This window comes from Anopheles merus, chromosome 3L (assembly GCF_017562075.2).
Source record: "Anopheles merus strain MAF chromosome 3L, AmerM5.1, whole genome shotgun sequence".
NCBI lineage: Eukaryota > Metazoa > Arthropoda > Insecta > Diptera > Culicidae > Anopheles > Anopheles merus.
Genome location: NC_054085.1, coordinates 3,564,337 through 3,586,554, shown reverse-complemented (window position 1 = coordinate 3,586,554; position 22,218 = coordinate 3,564,337). Strand labels below are relative to the sequence as shown.

At 48.4% G+C, this 22,218-nt stretch overlaps 1 pseudogene; it reads right to left on the bottom strand.

Moving 5' to 3' along the window:
* Nucleotides 1-12,086: 12,086 nt before the first annotated feature.
* LOC121598771 lies at nucleotides 12,087-22,183 on the bottom strand (annotated as a pseudogene).
* Between the last annotated feature and the right edge of the window lie 35 nt (nucleotides 22,184-22,218).

Here is a 22,218-nt window from a genome sequence, read left to right as displayed (position 1 = left end):
AAGGTTCATTCCTCATGCCATTGAAGCTCAAATTCCATTATTGAACATGATCCCGGGAAATAAACGAAACGACTGCTCTCCTTTGTCCTGGACTGACAACACTCTTGCAGCTTTCGATCAATGTAAACAACAACTCGCACAAGCCACCTTATTATCTCATCCTGCTAAATCTGCTGAGCTTTCTCTTTGGGTTGATGCCTCAGACATTGCCGCTGGTGCTGTATTACATCAAATTGTGGAGGGAAACGTTCAACCCCTGGGATTCTTTTCCAAAAAATTTGATAAAGCGCAGCTGCGGTATAGTACTTACGATCGAGAATTATCAGCAATATATTTGGCAGTGCGTCACTTTAAGTATATGCTGGAAGGGCGCAGCTGTCATATTTACACTGATCATAAACCCATTATATATGCATTTCGCCAAAAACTCGACAAAGCTTCTGATCGGCAAGCCCGTCAACTAGATTTCATAGGCCAAATAACTACTGACATACGCCACATAAATGGTACAGAAAATATCGTCGCCGATCTGCTGTCTCGCATATCAGCTATACACACATTGCCTTCGATGGATTTTGTTGCGCTGGCAAATGATCAAAAAAATGACGAGGAACTCCGCAAGATATTGCAAGGTACAACTGAATCGTCGCTGCAATTAAAATTAATTGAGATTCCAGGCAGTAACACACAATTATATTGTGATTGCTCTACTAATCGTATTCGGCCGTATGTCACACCATCATTTCGAAATATTGCGCTGCGAGCGGTACATAATTTATCGCATCCTGGGACACGAAGCACAGCCAAATTGATGACCGAAAGATTCGTTTGGCCAAATATTCGAAAAGATAGCATTGCCTTTGCGAGAAGTTGTATACAATGCCAACGTTCAAAAATATCAAGGCATACTCAATCACCATTATCCCAATACCCTTCTCCAGACGATCGATTTTCCCATATTAACATCGACATAGTTGGTCCTTTTCCAATCAGCAGAGGAAATAGGTACTGCTTGACTATAATCGATAGATTTACTCGATGGCCAGAGGCTTTACCTATTCCGGACATGACTGCTTCTACAATAGCTGATGCTCTAGTTTCGGGATGGATTGCGCGTTTTGGTGTACCGAAATATATTACTTCTGATCAAGGTAGACAATTTGAGTCATCACTCTTCTTGGAATTAAACCGCCTGTTAGGTTCAACTCACCTGCGTACAACTGCATACCATCCTCAAAGCAATGGAATCATCGAAAGATTCCATAGAACATTTAAAGCAGCTCTTCTCTGCCACGATAATGAACACTGGTGTGAAAATCTCGCAGTGATACTACTTGGCTTAAGAACAACATACAAAGAAGATATTAAAGCATCACCAGCTGAGATGGTTTATGGTACCACACTTCGTATTCCCTCCGAATTTTTCAACGATATTGGCGAAACAACAAATGAAGCTGAGTTTGTAGCTAATTTACGAAATGCCATGCGATCATTACGCCCCAGACAAACCTCATGGCATGGTTCTCGGAATATTTTTATTCCCACCGAACTAAAATCATGTAAATTCGTCTTTATTCGCAATGATTCCATACGACCAACACTTTCACCACCGTACGAAGGGCCTTATGAGGTTATGGATCGAACAGAAAAAATCTTCAAGGTCAACGTGAAAGGTCGTACAGTATCTATATCAATAGACCGCCTCAAACCAGCCCACATCCTACAAGAATCTTCTGCAAGTGTTCCTGCTCCACCTACCAGTTCTTCTGAGTTACCACCGACTAGAACCACTCGTTCAGGCCGAAGAGTAGTGTTTCCTACCCATCTTCAACAGTACGTATCCTAGTCTGGAAGGGGAGTACTGTAGCAGCCCACTGTGCAGTTCGCGTGGCTCGTACGCAGAGTACGAGCTGTCATCAAGAGCTGTCAGAATTCCGTGGCGTGAACGACCATTCTGTTTGGCGCCCATTTTGAGAGCAGACCGATTTGGAAAAGTAAAAATAAAGAAAATTGAACTAAACGCTAAATATCTTTCGTCTCGCGGCAAATACCTCCAACCAACCATTCTTCATTGGAGGGATTAATTCTGCCGCTATTATATTTCCTCTTGACCAGCTTTGTTTCGTCTATCTCGACAGTTTTACCGGGAACATCAACCATCGATCCGGTGTACTGATCGAGATACATTAACTCGGAGCGGATTTTACGGTTAAACGACATCACGGTTTTACGGTTTACATTCGCTTCGATTGCGTCTCTTTCGACGCCTATCTCCATGCTCCAAAAATACCTTACTAGCATTAGTTTTTGTAGTGAAAGTTTCGACCCAGCGAAAAGTGAGCCATTTTGCACACTTAACGAAGCGTTTTGACCGAGCGGCTTCCCACATACTCATCTACGTCCGTCAATACATACCACTACCCGAAGATTCGTCCGGAGATTCATCGGGTCACCGCATCGCCGGCATTCCTAGCTCGGTTTCAGCAGCTTCCACCGCAGTAGCCACTCCACAGCATCCTGTGGATCCTCTAGATCCTGCATGATGTTAACAAGCCGAATATGCTCCCTGCAAATATATTAATAAAATGTGTGTGTGAACAATAGCCCAAAACAAATTTTTGTTATTATTTGTTAAGTCAGTTAAGTTAGTTGATGTGTTAAACATTATCGTTGCATGTCCTGTTTTTTTTTTAATTCATATAGAGTTCTTTATTTGGAATTTAATACTTCCCGAAAGAACCCCGCTCCTACCGGCGGGGGGATACCACTACCGGTCTCCCCCCCGCCGGGAATTCCGCCCGTCTGGGCCTTTCTCTTTATTAGATTCTGTTTTATTCTGAATTCTGTTTTTTACTTCAACTAACTTTTCTTTTTATAAAGATAGTTTTTTTCCCGCGTGAGTACGTTCACTATGTCCCGTTATCCGTAATCGTATTCAAGTTCCTAGCAGCATCGTGCAGCATCAGTGCGCTGGTACATTCGCTGATGTGACGGCCGCTCGCTCGTCCTCCGTGAGGCCAAATCTCCTTTCGGCCAGCTGAGAGCTCGGCATCTCGTCCCACGGGGGAGGCTGAGCCTCGACCTCCGCTTGCCGTTGCTCCAGCCGCCGTTGTCTCTCCCTCTGTCGCCTGTTGAGCCGTCTTCGCTCCAGCTCCGCTGCGGATGGTGGTATTCGCCCACGCCTCTGGCGACCCTGCGGAACGTCTCCGAGCTCTCCGGCCCGACGCCTTCTCCGGTACTGCAACTGCATGTAGTTGCGCCGAAGTCGCCGCATCTCCGATGTTCGTGGGGAGGGAGGCAATCCCCGGCTGCGCGGGGGGATTGGTGGCTCTGGAGGGCTGACCTCCTCCTCCTCGACCTCCCCTGTCGGCTCTGCTGCTTCATTGGCCGCTGCGCGTGCCAACACGGCTGGTGCCAGCTCGAAGTCGCCGAGTCGCTGCTGCCGTTGTTGTTGCCGCCTCCGCCGGGCGCTGCGGTTGCGCACCAAGTTTTGCTGCTCCTCCCGCCAGTCCTCCTGCAGAACGGAGAAGATCCGCCGAGCCGCTTGCTGGATGCGGTCCCACCACTCCGCACTCTCCAACAGGCGGCTGCCGAGGTTGTGTTCGTCGACGCCTTGAAGATACTCCGCCCGAACATCCGCGAAACGTGGACACTCGAACATTACGTGGGCCACCGTCTCGACCGACCCTGCGCACCTGGGACAATCCGGGGATGGAGCGAACCCGAACACGTGCAGGAACTCGTGGACGAAGGCGTGTCCACTAAGTACCTGCGAGAGGTAGAAATCTACCTCTCCGTGCTTCCGTCCCGTCCACAGGCGCACGTCTGGCACTTGTCGGTGGGCCCAACGTAGATAGCGGCTGTTGTTGTTCGCCGCCACGTCGTCCCACTGCTGCTGCCACAGCTGCAGCGATGTCTCTTTTTCCTCCTGGCGAATCGCCTCTCGACTGCTGTCCGGGCTTAACTGCAGTCGATTGTAGCAGCTGGCGTCTTCCTTCACCAGGAGGTGGTAGGGCAGTTCTCCGGCTAAAACTAACGTGTAGCATGACCCCCAAGTAACGGATCGACCGCTTCGAGCGCACTTCCACTCCGCAGATATTAACCGGGATGTTCCGATATCCGCTGCGCTTGCTGGAGATCATCAACAGCTCCGTCTTCTCCGGCGCCAAGGAGAGTTTATGCCGCACCATCCAGCTGTTGACCGCTGCCACCGCTTCCTCCGCCATCGCCGCGGCGTGTTCTGGAGTTGTCCCCGCTGCCAGGATCGCAAGATCATCGGCGAATCCCACGATGGAGGCGCCCTCAGGGAGCTCTACGGCTAGCACGCCGTCGTACATAATGTTCCACAATGCGGGGCCCAATATGGATCCCTGTGGAACACCTGCCGATACTCGGCGCGTAACCGGCCCGTCCGCCGTGTCGTACACGAGCTCCCTGTCGGCGAAGTAGTCCTGCAGTATACGGCGCAACTGCGCTGGGATCCCCTTCGCCTGGAGCGCCTCGGCGATACTCTGCCAGCTAGCCGTGTTGAACGCGTTGCGGACGTCCAAAGCCACAACCATGAAGCAGCGCCACTCACGGTTGTTCGTCCTGCCGAAGGACTTCGCCTCTCGTCCCGCATCCACGACCTGCTGTATGGCCTGCAGAGTTGATCGCCCTCGCCGGAATCCGAAATGCTGCTCGGACATTGGCGGACTCTCTGGATCCTCGATGTGCTCGTTGAGCCGGTTCAACAGCAGCCGCTCCAAAGCCTGGCCTGTGTTGTCTATCAGGCAAATCGGGCGAAAGGACGACGGCTCGCCCGGTGACTTGCCTGGCTTTGGCAGAAGCACCAGTCGCTGCTTTTTCCACGGCTGCGGAAAGCAGGACATGTCCAGGCACTCCTGAAACACCCGGTTGCATGTCCTATTTTGTTTTTATTTCATGTTAGTGTTTTGTTAGTGGAAAATAAAAATATGCCAGGCTCATACTCGAAGTGATTCCTTTCGCATGGCATGCCAGCATCTCAAACATTGACTTCATGGCCGTGTGGGGCGGCCTCTTCGGATGCTTACCTTATTTTTTAGATGGTTAATTAATTAATATTTTTCAAACGATACGCCGTTGTTACTTTGTTAGCGTATGGTAGTAGGATTGGGAAAAATAAAAACCAATGATGCATACATGCTGTTTCCAAGGTAATGTTAAAATTTGCACAATTGTCGCAGAGATTTTTCAAACGTATAGAGCGGGGATAAAACGCTTTTGGCGGTATATTTGTGATGATCGATTAGCTCTTGACATTCATGTGGGGTTATGTGCACACACACGCACATGAGATCGGTGTGTTTTTGTTATTTTAGTTTGCTCGATTGTACTAATTCCCTACATTGGGGCTATCGTGCGCGAGACAAACATTCATTTTCTCGTTTTCGATTCATGCTCAGGTATTCCATGCCTTGATTGCTGGTGCAATAGATCGCATTTTCACGCTCTTCATAAGCATACCGAACACGCACCAACAAGTGCATCCACTTTTCATCTGTGGTGTGCTTTTCTGTAATTTTGGCATTTTATAGCATCGGAAAATAATTTGGCGCATTCGTCCGTACGAGTACGTACGAGTGTGTGAAACATGATGCTTAAACCCTGTACCTTGAACCCGTTGATGCATCGTGCTTCTTCTTGCGTTTGATTTGTACTATACAATTTGTATTACAATGTTTCAATTCGTTTTAAATGTTATAAACAAGCCGTGTGCTCTCTCTCTCTGAATGTCTCATTAATAACGGGTCATGTTTCATTTTTATATTGAATCCTTGGTATTTTGTTTGACAAGTTTCTATTCATCGAAAGTGCGTTATTATGTCGTTAACGGTAATCGGTAATAGCTGCTGAATGGTGCTACTGTGGTGAAACGATGGTGCCTTTTAACGGACAGATAACCGGCAGTGGACGAGATACGAGCCAGCAACGATCATCACCGAGACGATGCACTTACTTTGCGTGGTTCATAGGTTGGACAGTGAGTGTCGCGTCTTGAAGCACCGTTATTGGCGGCGATTAGAAGCAGCATACTCGCGGCAGCAGTGAAGGATGTCTTTAACAGGACACACACTTGCCAGATGAAATGCTCGTCGTGCTTCACTAATATTCATCTCGTTGCGCAAATGACGTTATGTGAAACGCTGTGCGATACTGTGTTGCTGCGTCGTTTATCGATAGTGATTTCGGGACATATTGTTTCCTTGCGCTACGTTGTTCAACGGAATGATGTTGTTTTGTATCGTTAAGTAATTGTCGTTCGTTATATCCCTGTAATGTTATCGATGGTAGCGGAGCCGTCGAGGACCGTTTTGCGGGAGGTAAGTTTTAGGGGTATATTTCCAAGCTTATGAAATGGAAGTCGTAGACGAGTTTTACAGCAAGCGTAACGTTTTATCCTAACAGCCCGAACGAATCTGATCTGCCTTGATCGGATATGGTTTTATTTAAACCAAAAAAAAAAGTTGTGGATTCCGTACATTTGGTTTTGGTTTGTGTTTTTGTTCTGCTTAAAGCTAACTGTTTAGCTTCTGCTTGGTGTTGGACTAAACTCGGGTTTTTATACTGTAGGTCGTTCTATTTTCGGCGGTGTGTTTCTATGTGTCTTGGTTTACAATGTGTGTGGTATAGTGTGAGGTGTTTTTGTGTGGAGTGTCCCAAAACTGTCTCTTTTTGGTGTTGTCGGTTCTAACGTATATGGTGTTCCTGCCTTTGGCTGGCGGTGTGGCCATCTTTGGTTACGCTGGCTATTGGTGATAAGTTGCTATGCATTGTGAGTTCACCTACTTTTCCATAAGTGTGCCTCAATTGCTTCATCAGCGAAATGTACAAAAGATGCTCGAGAGTACTTACTTACTTACTTATCCGGCACTACAACCGCTTTGCGGTCTTGGCCTGCCTCAGGAGTGTCCGAAACCGCTCACGGTCTCGCGCCTTCGTCTGCCAGTCCGTTATCCCGGCCTTAATGGCGGACGCCTCCACGCCATCTTGCCACCTCAATTTGGGCCTACCACGCCTCCTATGTCCTTGTGGACGGACTAAAAAGACTTTACGGGCTGGGTCGTCCGTTTCCATGCGTATAACATGGCCAGCCCACCGGAGCCTGGCGAGCTTTATACGCTGTACGACAGTGAGGTCGCCGTACATCTCGTATAGCTCGTCATTATAGCGGCTCCTCCATTGTCCTTCCACATATACGGGGCCAAGTATCCTTCTGAGCATCTTCCTCTCGAACGCGGCTAAGAGGGTTTCGTCAGATTTGGACAGTGTCCATGTCTCCATGAGGCGTATGTGAGTACTGGTACTATATAGGTACTATATAGTCCCAGCTTCGTCCGTCGCGACAGGTTCTTTGAGGTGAACTGATTTTTCAGGCTGTAGAATGACCGGTTGGCAGCCAGCATCCTTGCGCGCAACTCAGCTTCCATGCTGTTGTCGTTGCTGACCTTTGACCCAAGATAGGTGAATTGTGGGACGACTTCAAAAGTGCGTTCACCTATCTGCACGTCACGCCTACGTAGATTCTGATTATTTGTTGGCGGGCCCGCTGATGTTGCCACCATCAGTTTGGTCTTTGCCTCGTTTATCTGCAATCCGAGGTTCTCTGCCGCCTGCTCGATCCCTTGGTAGGCTTCTGCTACACAGGAGAGCCACAGACCAATGATGTCTATATCATCAGCGTATGCCAGGATCTGGGTTGACTTATAGAAGATGGTTCCCGTAGTCTCCGCCCTCGAGTCACGGATGGCCCTCTCTAGCGCCAGGTTGAATAAGAGACAAGCAAGCCCGTCCCCCTGGCGCAGACCCTTGGTGGTAGCAAAAGGTCCTGAGAGTTTTCCATTCACCCTCACCTGGCATGTGACGTTGGTCATAGTCATTCTAACTAGCCTTATCAGTTTGGCCGGGATTCCAAAAGAGCTCATGGCGCCATACAGTTTTACCCTGGCTATGCTATCATATGCGGCTTTAAAGTCAATGAAGAGATGGTATGTGTCGTGTCTGTATTCAGCCATCTTCTCCAAGATCTGCCGCATGGTGAAGATCTGATCGGTGGTTGATTTTCCGTTTCGGAATCCTCTTTGATAGTTTCCGACTATCTCTTCGACGTGCGGGACAAGGCGATCCTGAAGGATCAGGGAGAATATTTTATAGGCGGTATTCAACACCGTAATACCCCTGTAGTTGTTGCAGTCCAACCTGTCTCCCTTCTTGTCTATGGGGTAGATGATGCCGAGATTCCAATCACAAGGCATCGATTCGCTATCCCACACCTCAGTAACGATTTGATGAATCTCGTTTTCTAGTCTTGCTCCTCCATTCTTGACCAGTTCAGCTGCGATACCGTCGGTTCCGGGTGCCTTGTTATTTTTCAGCCGACGTATAGTTTTTTGTGTTTCTTCTATGCTAGGTGGCAGTAGCATGACACTATCTGCTAGTGGCGCTTCTAGCTGTTCGTTAAACTGGTCGTTGAATAATTCATCAATGTACTGAGCCCACCGCGAGAGGACCTCTGGCTGGTTACTGACCAGATCTCCATCCTTGTTGCGACAGCAGGTTACCTTAGGTACAACGTTGTTTCGGTGACCTGCTATCGCTTGGTAAAACTTTCGTGTCGGTCCGTACGCCTCTCTGGTTTGCTCGAGTTCCCGCATGTTTTGCTCTTCCAAAGCATGCTTCTTGGAGCGGTGAACTCTTTTCTCTTCGCGTCTGAGCCGTGAATATTCCTCTGCGCATGCCCGCGTTCTATGCCGTTGCTGCATTGCTCGGTATGCAGTATTCTTACGTTCGGTCACTTGTCTGCATTCATGGTCGAACCAGCCAGATTTGGTGTTGCCACGACGTGGTGGGAGTATATTTCTTGCACAGTTTATTATTTTTGTTTTTAGAGCGTTCCACCTCTCGCTCGTAGTTTCGTATCTGTTTTCTGGTAGTAGAGACTCTTCTAAAGCGGTTTTGAATTCCTGTTGGACAGTAATGTCCCTTAGAGAGTCCGTGTTGAGCCGAGGCTGCGTGTTTTCTCCACCCCCATTGGCGCGGGGGCGGGCGATTCTACAACGTATCACTAAGCCAACCAAGTAGTGATCGGAATCGATATTGGCTCCTCGATAAGTTCTGACGTTTAGCAGGCTCGACTGTCGTCGACGGCTTATGAACACGTGGTCGATCTGGTTGAAGGATTCGCCATCCGGGTGTGCCCACGTCATTTTGTGGATGTCCCTCCGCGCAAATTTGGTACTTCCTACAACCAGATTGTTCGCTGCGGCGAACTGGACCAATCTACTACCATTATCGTTACTGTGCTCATGCAGACTGTAACAGCCAGTGTATTGGCGGTACATTGGCTCCCTACCGACTTTTGCGTTGAAGTCCCCCAGGATGATTATGAGGTCATGCCTGGGGCACGCATCTACGATTCTAGCGAGGCGGCCGTAAAAAAGGTCCTTCTCCTCTTCCTCTTTATCTTCGGTAGGGGCGTGAACGTTTATGAGGCTTATATTAAAGAATTTGCCTCGCATGCGCAGGGTGCATAGCCTATCGTTTATAGCCTTGAAATCCATGATTGCGGGTTTCAACCGGGGACCTACGGTGAAACCCGTTCCGAGCACGCGGTGGCGGTCGTGGCAGCTGTAGTAAATGTCGTAGCACTGCTTACCACGCCTGTTCTGCACACCGTTCCCTAGCCACCGAATCTCTTGTAGAGCTACGAGGTCCATGCTCAGTGTGGCTAGGGCGTCATTAAGTTTTTTCAAGGCTCCGGCTTCGCTTAGAGTGCGTACGTTCCATGAGCCCATTTTTAGAGTAGTCCAGGGGCATTGCGTAGGGTCGATATCGTTGAATCCGTTTCGAAAATTTCTTTGGCTTTCTGTAGTCGGTTGCTTCATGGGACTGGGTGACTGGCCCCGCGCCCACGTGACCGTTTTGTTTAGCGTCGGGTTGCCTCCCCGACGTTCAGGCAACCTATTTCCCGGGATACCCACCCCCTTCCTGGTTCGCCATATGCCACCATCCGCCCAAGGGGTTGGGTCAAGCCCGTGTACCCAAGCTTGGATATGTGGTGACACATGTTACCACTCTGCACGACGAGGACGTGTCGGAATAGGAGTTGGATGGGAGAGCCTGTATTATCCCTCAAAGGGGCTTCGGATCCCATCCCATTACAGAGCAAAGGGTGCTCGAGAGTAGCACCCAAAAATGTTCGCAAGCAAGTTTGTCCTTAAGGATCACCGAGACATAACAGTCATCATCAGCCAACATACCTCAGCCAGAGACCCGCTTCTAGTTGGACGGCAGCACAATAGGGACCACTCCCCGGGTACTGTCGGATGCCTTCCGACTGAAACCTCTCGGAGCCTTCACCATTTTTTTGTGCAGAAAAATGGTATAGACGAATCAGCAGATATCGTCTTGGCGCCGCACTGTGACGTCGTGTTTAGAGACGTCTGGCGTATGAGCCTTACGACTTTGCACCAAATACCGAGTATAAGTCCGCTTCTCCTGCCACTGTATTTATTGACGGATGCACCCTACTAGATCCTCTCAACCGTTGCCATGTTACATGAAAATGAGTGACCACTTTGCTCGCGTTGCCGTCAGCGCATTAAGGCTATAGCCTGCTGCAGATGGTATGTGCGGTACTGCTCACGGTTGCTTAAAGGAAATCAAAGTAGTCTACTGATTCAAATGCACCTGGGCAACGGGAGCAAGAGTTTCATCAAGGGGAAAAGGACGAAGGCAAAACTAGTGAAAAGGCAAGCAACAGCGCTTCAAGCAAAAGTAAGTGCTGCACAGAGTGCAGCAAATACGTTGTCCTTATGCTTCCGGCAAAAAGCATACTCCGCCAGGTAAAAACTTAAGCGGGTAGACCTATTGGTACCATTTTTCTTAAGGAAGTGCTTAAGCCACCCCTACAAAATTTTCCACCGTTTGCGTGTGGACAGTGTCATCATCTGAATTAATAAAATGCGTAGTTTGGTTTACGGTGGTATGCGAATATCCCACTTGGTCCAGTTGACTGTTATCGCGCCAACAGTCGGTTAAAATCCTGGTCCCCGCAGCAACGTTGGTCTGTATAAGGTTGCCCAATATTGGTGCGATCCTCTTGGCTACGCGACAGAGGAATATATCTTTCGTCTCGCAGCAAATACCTCCTACCAACCATTCTTCATTGGAGGGATTAATTCTGCCGCTATTATATTTCCTCTTGACCAGCTTTGTTTCGTCTATCTCGACAGTTTTACCGGGACCATCAACCATCGATCCGGTGTACTGATCGAGATACATTAACTCGGAGCGGATTTTACGGTTAAACGACATCACGGTTTTACGGTTTACATTCGCTTCGATTGCGTCTCTTTCGACGCCTATCTCCATGCTCCAAAATACCTTACTAGCATTATTTTTTGTAGTGAAAGTTTTGACCCAGCGAAAAGTGAGCCATTTTGCACACTTAACGAAGCGTTTTGACAGAGCCGCTTCCCACATACCCATCTACGTCCGTCAATACATACCACTACCCGAAGATTCGTCCGGAGATTCATCGGGTCACCGCATCGTCGACATTCCTAGCTCGGTTTTAGCAACTGCCTCCGCAGTAACCACTCCACAGCATCCTGTGGATCCTCTAAATCCTGCATTATATCGATCAGGCGAATATGCTCCCTGCAAATATATTAATAAAATGTGTGTGTGTGAACAAAAGCGTATGCGTAATGAAATTGTTGTTATTATTAGTTAAGTCAGCTAAGTTAGTTGATGTGTTAAACATTATGGTTGCATGTCCTGTTTTTTTTTTAATTCATATAGAGTTCTTTATTTGGAATTTAATACTTCCCGAAAGAACCCCGCTCCTACCGGCGGGGGGATACCACTACCGGACTTCCCCCCGCCGGAAATTCCGCCCGTCTGGGCCTTTCTCTTTATTAGATTCTGTTTTATTCTGAATTCTGTTTTTTACTTCAACTAACTTTTCTTTTTATAAAGATAGTTTTTTTTCCCGCGTGAGTATGTTCACTATGTCCCGTTATCCGTAATCGTATTCAAGTTCCTAGCAGCATCGTGCAGCATCAGTGCGCTGGTACATTCGCTGATGTGACGGCCGCTCGCTCGTCCTCCGTGAGGCCAAATCTCCTTTCGGCCAGCTGAGAGCTCGGCATCTCGTCCCACGGGGGAGGCTGAGCCTCGACCTCCGCTTGCCGTTGCTCCAGCCGCCGTTGTCTCTCCCTCTGTCGCCTGTTGAGCCGTCTTCGCTCCAGCTCTGCTGCGGATGGTGGTATTCGCCCACGCCTCTGGCGACCCTGCGGAACGTCTCCGAGCTCTCCGGCCCGACGCCTTCTCCGGTACTGCAACTGCATGTAGTTGCGCCGAAGTCGCCGCATCTCCGATGTTCGTGGGGAGGGAGGCAATCCCCGGCTGCGCGGGGGGATTGGTGGCTCTGGAGGGCTGACCTCCTCCTCCTCGACCTCCCCTGTCGGCTCTGCTGCTTCATTGGCCGCTGCGCGTGCCAACACGGCTGGTGCCAGCTCGAAGTCGCCGAGTCGCTGCTGCCGTTGTTGTTGCCGCCTCCGCCGGGCGCTGCGGTTGCGCACCAAGTTTTGCTGCTCCTCCCGCCAGTCCTCCTGCAGAACGGAGAAGATCCGCCGAGCCGCTTGCTGGATGCGGTCTCACCACTCCGCACTCTCCAACAGGCGGCTGCCGAGGTTGTGTTCGTCGACGCCTTGAAGATACTCCGCCCGAACATCCGCGAAACGTGGACACTCGAACATTACGTGGGCCACCGTCTCGACCGACCCTGCGCACCTGGGACAATCCGGGGATGGAGCGAACCCGAACACGTGCAGGAACTCGTGGACGAAGGCGTGTCCACTAAGTACCTGCGAGAGGTAGAAATCTACCTCTCCGTGCTTCCGTCCCGTCCACAGGCGCACGTCTGGCACTTGTCGGTGGGCCCAACGTAGATAGCGGCTGTTGTTGTTCGCCGCCACGTCGTCCCACTGCTGCTGCCACAGCTGCAGCGATGTCTCTTTTTCCTCCTGGCGAATCGCCTCTCGACTGCTGTTCGGGCTTAACTGCAGTCGATTGTAGCAGCTGGCGTCTTCCTTCACCAGGAGGTGGTAGGGCAGTTCTCCGGCTAAAACTAACGTGTAGCATGACCCCCAAGTAACGGATCGACCGCTTCGAGCGCACTTCCACTCCGCAGATATTAACCGGGATGTTCCGATATCCGCTGCGCTTGCTGGAGATCATCAACAGCTCCGTCTTCTCCGGCGCCAAGGAGAGTTTATGCCGCACCATCCAGCTGTTGACCGCTGCCACCGCTTCCTCCGCAATCGCCGCGGCGTGTTCTGGAGTTGTCCCCGCTGCCAGGATCGCAAGATCATCGGCGAATCCCACGATGGAGGCGCCCTCAGGGAGCTCTACGGCTAGCACGCCGTCGTACATAATGTTCCACAATGCGGGGCCCAATATGGATCCCTGTGGAACACCTGCCGATACTCGGCGCGTAACCGGCCTGTCCGCCGTGTCGTACACGAGCTCCCTGTCGGCGAAGTAGTCCTGCAGTATACGGCGCAACTGCGCTGGGATCCCCTTCGCCTGGAGCGCCTCGGCGATACTCTGCCAGCTAGCCGTGTTGAACGCGTTGCGGACGTCCAAAGCCACAACCATGAAGCAGCGCCACTCACGGTTGTTCGTCCTGCCGAAGGACTTTGCCTCTCGTCCCGCATCTACGACCTGCTGTATGGCCTGCAGAGTTGATCGCCCTCGCCGGAATCCGAAATGCTGCTCGGACATTGGCGGACTCTCTGGATCCTCGATGTGCTCGTTGAGCCGGTTCAACAGCAGCCGCTCCAAAGCCTGGCCTGTGTTGTCTATCAGGCAAATCGGGCGAAAGGACGACTGCTCGCCCGATGACTTGCCTGGCTTTGGCAGAAGCACCAGTCGCTGCTTTTTCCACGGCTGCGGAAAGCAGGACATGTCCAGGCACTCCTGAAACACCCGGTTGCATGTCCTATTTTGTTTTTATTTCATGTTAGTGTTTTGTTAGTGGAAAATAAAAATATGCCAGGCTCATACTCGAAGTGATTCCTTTCGCATGGCATGCCAGCATCTCAAACATTGACTTCATGGCCGTGTGGGGCGGCCTCTTCGGATGCTTACCTTATTTTTTAGATGGTTAATTAATTAATATTTTTCAAACGATACGCCGCTGTTACTTTGTTAGCGTATGGTAGTAGGATTGGGAAAAATAAAAACAATGATGCATACATGCTGTTTCCAAGGTAATGTTAAAAATTTGCACGATTGTCGCAGAGATTTTTCAAACGTATAGAGCGGGGATAAAACGCTTTTGGCGGTATATTTGTGATGATCGAGTAGCTCTTGACATTCATGTGGGGTTATGTGCACACACACGCACATGAGATCGGTGTGTTTTTGTTATTTTAGTTTGCTCGATTGTACTAATTCCCTACATTGGGGCTATCGTGCGCGAGACAAACATTCATTTTCTCGTTTTCGATTCATGCTCAGGTATTCCATGCCTTGATTGCTGGTGCAATAGATCGCATTTTCACGCTCTTCATAAGCATACCGAACACGCACCAACAAGTGCATCCACTTTTCATCTGTGGTGTGCTTTTCTGTAATTTTGGCATTTTATAGCATCGGAAAATAATTTGGCGCATTCGTCCGTACGAGTACGTACGAGTGTGTGAAACATGATGCTTAAACCCTGTACCTTGAACCCGTTGATGCATCGTGCTTCTTCTTGCGTTTGATTTGTACTATACAATTTGTATTACAATGTTTCAATTCGTTTTAAATGTTATAAACAAGCCGTGTGCTCTCTCTCTCTGAATGTCTCATTAATAACGGGTCATGTTTCATTTTTATATTGAATCCTTGGTATTTTGTTTGACAAGTTTCTATTCATCGAAAGTGCGTTATTATGTCGTTAACGGTAATCGGTAATAGCTGCTGAATGGTGCTACTGTGGTGAAACGATGGTGCCTTTTAACGGACAGATAACCGGCAGTGGACGAGATACGAGCCAGCAACGATCATCACCGAGACGATGCACTTACTTTGCGTGGTTCATAGGTTGGACAGTGAGTGTCGCGTCTTGAAGCACCGTTATTGGCGGCGATTAGAAGCAGCATACTCGCGGCAGCAGTGAAGGATGTCTTTAACAGGACACACACTTGCCAGATGAAATGCTCGTCGTGCTTCACTAATATTCATCTCGTTGCGCAAATGACGTTATGTGAAACGCTGTGCGATACTGTGTTGCTGCGTCGTTTATCGATAGTGATTTCGGGACATATTGTTTCCTTGCGCTACGTTGTTCAACGGAATGATGTTGTTTTGTATCGTTAAGTAATTGTCGTTCGTTATATCCCTGTAATGTTATCGATGGTAGCGGAGCCGTCGAGGACCGTTTTGCGGGAGGTAAGTTTTAGGGGTATATTTCCAAGCTTATGAAATGGAAGTCGTAGACGAGTTTTACAGCAAGCGTAACGTTTTATCCTAACAGCCCGAACGAATCTGATCTGCCTTGATCGGATATGGTTTTATTTAAACCAAAAAAAAAGTTGTGGATTCCGTACATTTGGTTTTGGTTTGTGTTTTTGTTCTGCTTAAAGCTAACTGTTTAGCTTCTGCTTGGTGTTGGACTAAACTCGGGTTTTTATACTGTAGGTCGTTCTATTTTCGGCGGTGTGTTTCTATGTGTCTTGGTTTACAATGTGTGTGGTATAGTGTGAGGTGTTTTTGTGTGGAGTGTCCCAAAACTGTCTCTTTTGGTGTTGTCGGTTCTAACGTATATGGTGTTCCTGCCTTTGGCTGGCGGTGTGGCCATCTTTGGTTACGCTGGCTATTGGTGATAAGTTGCTATGCATTGTGAGTTCACCTACTTTTCCATAAGTGTGCCTCAATTGCTTCATCAGCGAAATGTACAAAAGATGCTCGAGAGTACTTACTTACAGTGGCCGGCAAAATAAAGTGGCCACTACTTACATTTTTACATTTTTCTAATTTTTTTCGTTAAAAGTGAAGCTATCTTTGTGTTATATTTTTTTAAACAATCTTCATTCTTTGCTCTTAAATGTGCAATCAAAATTTATTGAAAAAATCAAAGGTTTACCAGTACCAAAAATATTTTTAAAAAAATTAGTCCAAATCACACTGACAAAAAAAAGTGCCCACATGAATTATTTTCAACAAATTGATTTATTAAACACAAACAACAACTATTTAATATTTTATGTGCCCCCCTTTGGATCTTAGGACTAACTGCAAGCGCTTTGGCATACTCTCCACTAGATTTTCTATATGATTTGGGTCAAGATTTTCCCAGGCGTTCTCTAGGGCTTCAAAATATTTATCTTTATTAGTTACGCCAGTTTTTTTCACTCTATCATCGAGAATGGCCCACAAATTCTCGATGGGATCAGGACTTTGTGGAGGCCATTCAAGCGGTTTTATGCGACATGAGTTGAAAAAAGTTTTTGTTTTCTTCGCGGTATGTTTGGGGTCGTTATCTTGCTGAAACACAAATTTATTTTCTAGACCTGTTTTTATTAGAGATACCTCTAAATTTTCTTGTAGGATGGTAATATAAGTATCAGCTGTCATAATGCCGTTGATTCGCACCAGGCTTCCTACCCCTCCCCAAGAAAAACACCCCCAAACCATAACATTGCCCCCTCCATGTTTCACCGTTCCTTGGATGTTGCGCTCTTGAAGCTCCTCACCTGGTTTACACCACACATGGGACCGCCGTTTTCGGTTAAACAGTTCAAATTTAGACTCATCTGTCCAAAGAACAGTTTTCCAAAACTCGAGCGGCTTATCCGCATGCTCTTGAGCAAATTTGAGCCGTTTTGATTTGTTAGCCTTACTGATGAAGGGTCTTTTCTTGGCTAATTTGCTATTGTACCCCTGTTCTATGATGCGACGGCGAATCGTTCGATCGGATATATTTAACTGAAGTGTATTTTTGATTTCAAGGACTGTTACTTTAGGGTTTTTCTTCACTTCGCGCACGATCCTGGTGTCTGTTTTGCTATCTGTTATTCTCTTCCTACCTCGGCCTGGGCGATCTACCACTGAACCTAACGTACTATATTTTTTAAAGATTTTTCCAACTGCTGATTTGCTGATGCTATACTTGCCAGCAACAGCTCGATGTGATTCCCCGTTCTGAACATCGCGAACAACTAATTTTCGGACAGCCAGAGGAATTTGTTTTGTGTTGTTTTCCATTTTGTGCAACTGAGCCAAATTGTCCAAAATTAAAGTACGAATCCACTTCAATGCCAAATGCTAATGCATGCAACCGGTCGCTTGCCTAAACACCTCATGTCAACAAAAAATCTGTCAAAACAAAACGATAAAAACGATATGTTTGATCGATTTGCATAGTGGGCACTTTTTTTTGTCAGTGTGATTTGGACTAATTTTTTTAAAAATATTTTTGGTACTGGTAAACCTTTGATTTTTTCAATAAATTTTGATTGCACATTTAAGAGCAAAGAATGAAGATTGTTTAAAAAAATATAACACAAAGATAGCTTCACTTTTAACGAAAAAAAAAATTAGAAAAATGTAAAAATGTAAGTAGTGGCCACTTTATTTTGCCGGCCACTGTACTTACTTATCCGGCACTACAACCGCTTTGCGGTCTTGGCCTGCCTCAGGAGTGTCCGAAACCGCTCACGGTCTCGCGCCTTCGTCTGCCAGTCCGTTATCCCGGCCTTAATGGCGGACGCCTCCACGCCATCTTGCCACCTCAATTTGGGCCTACCACGCCTCCTATGTCCTTGTGGACGGACTAAAAAGACTTTACGGGCTGGGTCGTCCGTTTCCATGCGTATAACATGGCCAGCCCACCGGAGCCTGGCGAGCTTTATACGCTGTACGACAGTGAGGTCGCCGTACATCTCGTATAGCTCGTCATTATAGCGGCTCCTCCATTGTCCTTCCACATATACGGGGCCAAGTATCCTTCTGAGCATCTTCCTCTCGAACGCGGCTAAGAGGGTTTCGTCAGATTTGGACAGTGTCCATGTCTCCATGAGGCGTATGTGAGTACTGGTACTATATAGGTACTATATAGTCCCAGCTTCGTCCGTCGCGACAGGTTCTTTGAGGTGAACTGATTTTTCAGGCTGTAGAATGACCGGTTGGCAGCCAGCATCCTTGCGCGCAACTCAGCTTCCATGCTGTTGTCGTTGCTGACCTTTGACCCAAGATAGGTGAATTGTGGGACGACTTCAAAAGTGCGTTCACCTATCTGCACGTCACGCCTACGTAGATTCTGATTATTTGTTGGCGGGCCCGCTGATGTTGCCACCATCAGTTTGGTCTTTGCCTCGTTTATCTGCAATCCGAGGTTCTCTGCCGCCTGCTCGATCCCTTGGTAGGCTTCTGCTACACAGGAGAGCCACAGACCAATGATGTCTATATCATCAGCGTATGCCAGGATCTGGGTTGACTTATAGAAGATGGTTCCCGTAGTCTCCACCCTCGAGTCACGGATGGCCCTCTCTAGCGCCAGGTTGAATAAGAGACAAGCAAGCCCGTCCCCCTGGCGCAGACCCTTGGTGGTAGCAAAAGGTCCTGAGAGTTTTCCATTCACCCTCACCTGGCATGTGACGTTGGTCATAGTCATTCTAACTAGCCTTATCAGTTTGGCCGGGATTCCAAAAGAGCTCTTGGCGCCATACAGTTTTACCCTGGCTATGCTATCATATGCGGCTTTAAAGTCAATGAAGAGATGGTATGTGTCGTGTCTGTATTCAGCCATCTTCTCCAAGATCTGCCGCATGGTGAAGATCTGATCGGTGGTTGATTTTCCGTTTCGGAATCCTCTTTCATAGTTTCCGACTATCTCTTCGACGTGCGGGACAAGGCGATCCTGAAGGATCAGGGAGAATATTTTATAGGCGGTATTCAACACCGTAATACCCCTGTAGTTGTTGCAGTCCAACCTGTCTCCCTTCTTGTCTATGGGGTAGATGATGCCGAGATTCCAATCACAAGGCATCGATTCGCTATCCCACACCTCAGTAACGATTTGATGAATCTCGTTTTCTAGTCTTGCTCCTCCATTCTTGACCAGTTCAGCTGCGATACCGTCGGTTCCGGGTGCCTTGTTATTTTTCAGCCGACGTATAGTTTTTTGTGTTTCTTCTATGCTAGGTGGCAGTAGCATGACACTATCTGCTAGTGGCGCTTCTAGCTGTTCGTTAAACTGGTCGTTGAGTAATTCATCAATGTACTGAGCCCACCGCGAGAGGACCTCTGGCTGGTTACTGACCAGATCTCCATCCTTGTTGCGACAGCAGGTTACCTTAGGTACAACGTTGTTTCGGTGACCTGCTATCGCTTGGTAAAACTTTCATGTCGGTCCGTACGCCTCTCTGGTTTGCTCGAGTTCCCGCATGTTTTGCTCTTCCAAAGCATGCTTCTTGGAGCGGTGAACTCTTTTCTCTTCGCGTCTGAGCCGTGAATATTCCTCTGCGCATGCCCGCGTTCTATGCCGTTGCTGCATTGCTCGGTATGCAGTATTCTTACGTTCGGTCACTTGTCTGCATTCATGGTCGAACCAGCCAGATTTGGTGTTGCCACGACGTGGTGGGAGTATATTTCTTGCACAGTTTATTATTTTTGTTTTTAGAGCGTTCCACCTCTCGCTCGTAGTTTCGTATCTGTTTTCTGGTAGTAGAGACTCTTCTAAAGCGGTTTTGAATTCCTGTTGGACAGTAATGTCCCTTAGAGAGTCCGTGTTGAGCCGAGGCTGCGTGTTTTCTCCACCCCCATTGGCGCGGGGGCGGGCGATTCTACAACGTATCACTAAGCCAACCAAGTAGTGATCGGAATCGATATTGGCTCCTCGATAAGTTCTGACGTTTAGCAGGCTCGACTGTCGTCGACGGCTTATGAACACGTGGTCGATCTGGTTGAAGGATTCGCCATCCGGGTGTGCCCACGTCATTTTGTGGATGTCCCTCCGCGCAAATTTGGTACTTCCTACAACCAGATTGTTCGCTGCGGCGAACTGGACCAATCTACTACCATTATCGTTACTGTGCTCATGCAGACTGTAACAGCCAGTGTATTGGCGGTACATTGGCTCCCTACCGACTTTTGCGTTGAAGTCCCCCAGGATGATTATGAGGTCATGCCTGGGGCACGCATCTACGATTCTAGCGAGGCGGCCGTAAAAAAGGTCCTTCTCCTCTTCCTCTTTATCTTCGGTAGGGGCGTGAACGTTTATGAGGCTTATATTAAAGAATTTGCCTCGCATGCGCAGGGTGCATAGCCTATCGTTTATAGCCTTGAAATCCATGATTGCGGGTTTCAACCGGGGACCTACGGTGAAACCCGTTCCGAGCACGCGGTGGCGGTCGTGGCAGCTGTAGTAAATGTCGTAGCACTGCTTACCACGCCTGTTCTGCACACCGTTCCCTAGCCACCGAATCTCTTGTAGAGCTACGAGGTCCATGCTCAGTGTGGCTAGGGCGTCATTAAGTTTTTTCAAGGCTCCGGCTTCGCTTAGAGTGCGTACGTTCCATGAGCCCATTTTTAGAGTAGTCCAGGGGCATTGCGTAGGGTCGATATCGTTGAATCCGTTTCGAAAATTTCTTTGGCTTTCTGTAGTCGGTTGCTTCATGGGACTGGGTGACTGGCCCCGCGCCCACGTGACCGTTTTGTTTAGCGTCGGGTTGCCCCCCCGACGTTCAGGCAACCTATTTCCCGGATACCCACCCCCTTCCTGGTTCGCCATATGCCACCATCCGCCCAAGGGGTTGGGTCAAGCCCGTGTACCCAAGCTTGGATATGTGGTGACACATGTTACCACTCTGCACGACGAGGACGTGTCGGAATAGGAGTTGGATGGGAGAGCCTGTATTATCCCTCAAAGGGGCTTCGGATCCCATCCCATTACAGAGCAAAGGGTGCTCGAGAGTAGCACCCAAAAATGTTCGCAAGCAAGATTGTCCTTAAGGATCACCGAGACATAACAGTCATCATCAGCCAACATACCTCAGCCAGAGACCCGCTTCTAGTTGGACGGCAGCACAATAGGGACCACTCCCCGGGTACTGTCGGATGCCTTCCGACTGAAACCTCTCGGAGCCTTCACCATTTTTTTGTGCAGAAAAATGGTATAGACGAATCAGCAGATATCGTCTTGGCGCCGCACTGTGACGTCGTGTTTAGAGACGTCTGGCGTATGAGCCTTACGACTTTGCACCAAATACCGAGTATAAGTCCGCTTCTCCTGCCACTGTATTTATTGACGGATGCACCCTACTAGATCCTCTCAACCGTTGCCATGTTACATGAAAATGAGTGACCACTTTGCTCGCGTTGCCGTCAGCGCATTAAGGCTATAGCCTGCTGCAGATGGTATGTGCGGTACTGCTCACGGTTGCTTAAAGGAAATCAAAGTAGTCTACTGATTCAAATGCACCTGGGCAACGGGAGCAAGAGTTTCATCAAGGGGAAAAGGACGAAGGCAAAACTAGTGAAAAGGCAAGCAACAGCGCTTCAAGCAAAAGTAAGTGCTGCACAGAGTGCAGCAAATACGTTGTCCTTATGCTTCCGGCAAAAAGCATACTCCGCCAGGTAAAAACTTAAGCGGGTAGACCTATTGGTACCATTTTTCTTAAGGAAGTGCTTAAGCCACCCCTACAAAATTTTCCACCGTTTGCGTGTGGACAGTGTCATCATCTGAATTAATAAAATGCGTAGTTTGGTTTACGGTGGCATGCGAATATCCCACTTGGTCCAGTTGACTGTTATCGCGCCAACAGTCGGTTAAAATCCTGGTCCCCGCAGCAACGTTGGTCTGTATAAGGTTGCCCAATATTGGTGCGATCCTCTTGGCTACGCGACAGAGGAATATATCTTTCGTCTCGCAGCAAATACCTCCTACCAACCATTCTTCATTGGAGGGATTAATTCTGCCGCTATTATATTTCCTCTTGACCAGCTTTGTTTCGTCTATCTCGACAGTTTTACCGGGACCATCAACCATCGATCCGGTGTACTGATCGAGATACATTAACTCGGAGCGGATTTTACGGTTAAACGACATCACGGTTTTACGGTTTACATTCGCTTCGATTGCGTCTCTTTCGTCGCCTATCTCCATGCTCCAAAATACCTTACTAGCATTATTTTTTGTAG